At 31.4% G+C, this 6000-nt stretch overlaps 1 protein-coding gene across 1 annotated transcript in view; it reads right to left on the minus strand.

The window, feature by feature from the left end:
• Positions 1 to 3157, minus strand: part of LOC129959869 (UDP-glucose 4-epimerase-like) — a 33183-nt gene extending 30026 nt beyond the window's left edge. The window contains exon 1 of the mRNA XM_056072778.1: positions 3003 to 3157. The gene's annotated coding sequence lies outside the window, so the exon portion shown is untranslated. The remainder of the gene's footprint in view (positions 1 to 3002) is intronic.
• Positions 3158 to 6000: the final 2843 nt, after the last annotated feature.

Genomic DNA, 6000 nt, shown 5'->3' on the forward strand with positions numbered 1-6000 from the left:
AATGCTTATATAAGACAGCGAAGGATTTTAATTAGTTCCTGAAATTTAGAAAGAATGACGAGCAAATTCTTTTTTTAAAGAATTAGAATAAGACAAGAGAGTTTAATTGAACTCTTAAAATTCTACAATTCTTTTTTTTTTTTTTTTTTTGAAAATAGGGATAAGATAGGAACCGAATGTGTAAGACAAAAGAAAGTAAAAAAACAGTTTCATTACATTCACTGCGTACGACTAATTGCTTCTGGAGCATCGAAATTGGGACTCGAATTCAATCCAATCATTCAGAGGAGATAAATTAATTAAACTTTGGAAATCCATTTCATTAGTAATGAGTTCTAAAAGGATTTCGATTTGATTCTAATTGCATTTGGAGAAAAATTACTGAAAATCTAGTTTTAATTTCAATTCAGCATTTTTTTTTAATTTTTATAATCAATGAATAGTTTTACAAAAAGTATATAACTGCATTATTTTATTCATATTAGCCCTGTTAAAATAAATTTTTAAGCTTTCCCAAATAAATAAATAAACTTGAAAAATGAGCCTTGTGAATACATTATGAATATGCATTAATGAATGTACGTATTCGTATTCTGTAAATCAATGGAGGAAAAAGAAGTAAAATCAAATAAAATCCAATATTAACAGGTATAAGAAAAGCATTTTAAGAATCTCCAGATTTTAAATACATATCATATAGAAATCAGTTTGATTATTTATTAAAATGGATCACCGTGGTAAAGGTGTGTCAATTTATATTGTCTTACAACCCCACGGGTATGCAGATCTTAGTGGATTTTATAGTGATTAAAAGTATATATAAACATAATGAAGAACGAAGAAAAACGATTATTTTCCCAAACTGATCGTTCTTAAATAGATTTTGTTTTTTAAAGTTTGAATATTATAATATATAGCATAATAAAATTTCTCTAAGCGGCCATCCCTCGGAAATGTCTCTTTTGTTTAGAATGGAATTTTATTAAATAGGCATAATGTTAAAAATAACCTTTAAGTAAGGGTTATTTTTTTCGAGCAGTTAGGGTAACTGCCTATTCATTTTCAGTGAAATCTATTTCAGGGGGCCTGGTAGAAAAGTCTCGGCTTCAAGTTCGAGAAGAAGTATCGTGCAAGAGGGCTCGGTGCACGCTAAATCGGTCGGGGTCAAACGCTCTCCCACTGGCGCGACGCGGAAGCTTAAAGAGGGGGGCACCAGCGCAGGCGCCGTGCTCGTCATTTGACCGTTGCTCAAAATAACGAGGTCCGTCCCAAAATAGCCCTAGTGTTACTTCAAATCCGGATGTTAATATAACTAAATATTTCTTTAGTTCTTTTGACATTCGGCTTTTTATTAAGAGGAGGAGATGCACGCATACAAAAATAACATACGAAATCAAATCAAAATGAATCGCTTCTTTCTGAATATAAAGAGAAATGGAAATATCGACATTTTCAAGAGGGAGATATAAAAGCCATGTCACTAAATTCATTGAAAAATTACATTTTCATTACAAACATAAACTTTTGATCTCTGAATGATATCCAAGCATTCTTTTCTGAATCTAGACCAGCAATTAAAAATGTTGTGTCAGTATAAGGAGAAATTCGCCGGGAAGTTAATCAAAAATATTCATCAAGGGATCTGATACAAACAAATGCTATATATTAATAAAAAATTCTGATCTTTAAAACTTTTTAATTTTGTTAAAATTATATAATTCAGCACTTAAAATGAGCAAGATAAGAAACGGTATTTGACGCTTAAAGCTCAACATATGGTAAAATGAAAAGACAAAAGGCTTTTTTTTTTCCTTCAAGAGGTACCACAGTTAATTAAGAAAATATATTACAGATGTAATTAGATGAGTGTCATGGACACCCTGCACATTATTATTAATAAAAAGGAAGCATTTCTCACCATTTTATTTTCTACAGTGTTTCCCAGACACATCTTTAATTTATTTAATAAATGGAAAGATTTACGAGAATAACAAAATAAAACAATGCGTTATAAACAAATGGAGAATTGTTTTACTAAAATAAAAATGAATAAAAGAAATTTCTGGAGTAGAATGTCGTTAAAAGAATTTTAATTTCACTTACTTATATTAATAATAATTCCACAATAATATTTGTTTACAGGGGGAAAATTGCATAATCATGCATAACTTTTAAAATAAGAGAATATTATTGAGATGACAAGAAATGAAGGAAACTTAACAGTAAAATGCTATAGCTTATTTTCTTAATATATAGTATTGGTATAATTCAAAAAAGGTAAAATTACTTCTACTTGTAATAATATATTGCGACTTTTATTCAAAATTATTGAATAATTTTCTATACAATGGTTTTTTAGAGCAATAGATTTTTTCATTATATGAGTTCAAATACTATTTTTAAGATTAATTCTTCGCTACCATGGGATTACTATAAATATGTATTGAGCATTTCGTCTGCTAACTGTTGAAATCGACGTACTCGAACAAAAAAAAAATGCTTAATGAAATATTATTTCATTTTCTAATCAATCAGATCACAAAATCACTACTACAGGTATATCAGTCATAAAAAATAATATTAATTTTGAAAATAGATCTTTAATAAGTATGATAGCAATTAAATGTTTGCTCTAATCCCAGAACTCATTTTTTAATTATCAAATAGCAATCAGTTGATTATAAAAAGTAAAAGTACGCTATCATAAAAAAAAAAAAAAAAAAAAATCTGGAAGAAAAAGAACAAAATATAAAGGGATATATTTTACTTAAATTGAAAACGAAAAACAAGAATATCACACAAAAACCGTTTTTGTAATTAAAAGTTAAGTTTTTAATCGGCTAATTTATTTTAAAAAAATCAAAACATAAATTACGTAGAAGCAGAAAATCGTTTGGCGAAAGAATCAGTTATGAAAGAATGCTACTATTTCAATTCGATGAAATGTATCAACAAATGATTTTTAATACTATCACGATTTTTCTACAGAAGAGTATGCTTACCTTAAAAATCTACCGGAGATGAGCAGTAGTGGATGTTCTTGAGTTCTCACAAGCGGCTTCTGCGGCGAAAGTTGTTTTCTGGCATCTATTAGTAACGTCATAAGCAGAAAGATTTCTAAGAAACAAAAGTAAGAATAACCGGTTCCTTTATCCACCTGTAATGACCCCTGAACTGCCCTTGGGTACGGGTAAGGGTTTGTAGCAGACGAATTGCTTACAATGACTGGTGTGTGTCTCTTGGAGGTCATTTGCCTTCGCAGGGACAAACATTCGGCAATCATTTTGCTCCGAAAAAAGCTGAGGTTATCTTTGAATCTCTTAACTTAAATGATGTTCTACACGCACATATTCGATGTTTAAATTCTTGTGGATGTAGTTACGAAATATTAATAAAAATGTTTAAAGAAATCTATTTGAGTTTCTACCTTACTTTTATCCCTTAAATCACAATGAACTTGTTGGTAGCGTTTAGGATATGACAAAGTCGTCAGTTCCAGATGCAGTATACTACCAAAGATTCGTTGTGCATGTTAAATCTAATTCATAGGCTAAACATCTTCCTGTAGATGAAGTTCAGTAAAATGACTTTAATGTCATTCTAGTCAAGACTTCCAAAAGAAGGTCTATTCCCGTTAACTCTAGTTTCTAAATGAGACATAAATTTACTAAGTCAGTCTACTCCATCACAGTCGATTCTCGAATACAATATAGCTCATTGGCGTAGAGATAGGGTACAAATACGCGGACACGACAGAGGCAATGATTAGAGTATTAAGTGACGGTTTTCTACTCTCATTATACCACTGACACAACAGTCTACCATGCTTTAAAGTAGGTTCGAAACCTAATTTGGGGAAAGATTGTTTTGCTTTTAAGCTGTACTTTGGGTAATTGGGAGTCCTTCGTGATCCGAACCCACACAAACAACCACTGTGTAAGCGGGTCTAGTAAACATTAATTCCGTTGATCAAATGTTCTCCAACTGGTTTGATGTGGAAGTTCGAAGGGAAGGAGTAGGAGAGGGGAAAGTGCCAGATCAGATATCGTTCTCGTCATCTGATAGCGGTTTTAAACTACGAAGTCTGTTCCAAAATAGTCCTAGTGTTACTTTTAAAAAGCGGGATGCTAATATAGTAGAACCTCGTTCTCCGTGATGAGAAACAATTGTTTCCATAAAAATGAATGCAAAATAAGACAATGTGTTCTATTTCGAAAAAAAAAATCATTAATAATATAATTTATTTTTTACAATGCTTACTTTTTTACACGAAAGTTGTTTAAAGACCTTTGTGTTTTGGTTGGGCTTCAAAATTAGGCGAAAATAAGACAAAATATTATCTTTAAAATAATTTGTAGTACCCATAGCCTTTTTGAGATAATGCTTCTCAACACATATGATGCAGTAAATCTTCGTTTTCAATATTTTTCTTATTTTATTTAAAGATTCTAATTCTGATGCCATTTCCACTTCTCTTGATCAAATCTTAAAGGCGGCATTGGTTGCTATCCACCTCTAATAACCCCACAATCTTCACCAGATACATAATAGCATCGATTAACCGCTTAACTGTTTTGCCCGAGTGCCATACGTGCATCGATTTATCGAATTTTGATAGTTGTAAGCAAAAAATAAAGTATTCATAACAATTATAATTCAATATTAAAATTACTTCGAATACATAGATAAGTCAAGTATTCAATGTATTTCTATTTGAATCAAAATAAGAAAATATTTCCAAAATAGAAAGTGTCATCTTATTAGATAGTAAAGAAAATAAAACAGTTAAGGGGTTAAGGTCTTACAAGCACTTCTCACACACCTTGGAGTCACGCTCTACAAAGCTTCCTATTACATGCAAATAAAAAAATTCCCTTCAAACAAGCATTCATCCCGATGTCTATTTGTTGCTCGCTCTGCGAAATATTGTTCATTTTTAACATTTTGTTTTGATCATTATGCGTATTACTTATGAGAGATGCCGTTAAACGAAGTCTGACTGCATTACACTTGGATTACAGGATACAGATTTCATAAATTTATTCTATTAAACGAAAGGATGACACTGCATTTAAAGTTCCACTCTCTAAAACGGCCGTGGTGACCCGGTGGTAAGGTCTCGGCTTGTGAGTCGTATGGCTTCAGGTTCGAGACCCCATTCCACCGAAGAACCGTCGTGTTAGGGGGTCTGTTGCACGATAAATCCGTCAGGGCCAAACGTCCTCCCGTTGGTGATGTGGAGAGGGGGTGCTAGCTCAGGTGTCGTCCTCGTTATCTGATCGCGGTTCAAAATGACGAGGTCCGTCCTAAAATAGCCCTAGTGTTGCTTTAAACGGGAAATTAATATAACTAAACTAAACCACTCTCTAAACTTCCAATCTGTGGACTTCCGACCTAAGTCAGATTTCTTATACCTGACATTAGTTGAAAGTTTTAAATAAATGCTCATATGATTGCAACATGACTATTTTTCCTGATAATACGCTCAAGAATACGGAGAGTCTAGTTCCGACAGCTAGAAGTTAGATAGGAATAAAAAAAGTATTTTCCTTTTTTTTTTATTTATTATTATTTAACATCAAAACTTATCTAGTGGTGGAAAACATACAAAGTTGCTGTATATTTGAAAATATAAAGAATTAAGATTAGCACCGATGCTTAAATAATGCTTTTATCTTTTTATTTTTAAATTGAAATGGTCAATTCCTGATACGAAAATTAATTCAATTAGGATTTCAAAATTCTGAAATGTGAAAGTTAATAAAGATGATATATGTATATATTATTCATAATTTCATGTGACACTGAACCGTAAAACCTTTCAAGATCACGAAAAATTTACTATTTTCTAACCCAAATTATGCTGCAAATTTTAGATTACAATCTTTATAGCAAAATAGGTAATCAAATGGTTAATAAAATGTTTAGAAGCTTCGAACTTTTTTTTTTTGCGATATTTTTAAGGTGGTCTAATTTAAATACTTTATTTGAATTTAGAAG

Source organism: Argiope bruennichi, chromosome 2 (assembly GCF_947563725.1).
Source record: "Argiope bruennichi chromosome 2, qqArgBrue1.1, whole genome shotgun sequence".
Classification (NCBI taxonomy): Eukaryota; Metazoa; Arthropoda; class Arachnida; order Araneae; family Araneidae; genus Argiope; species Argiope bruennichi.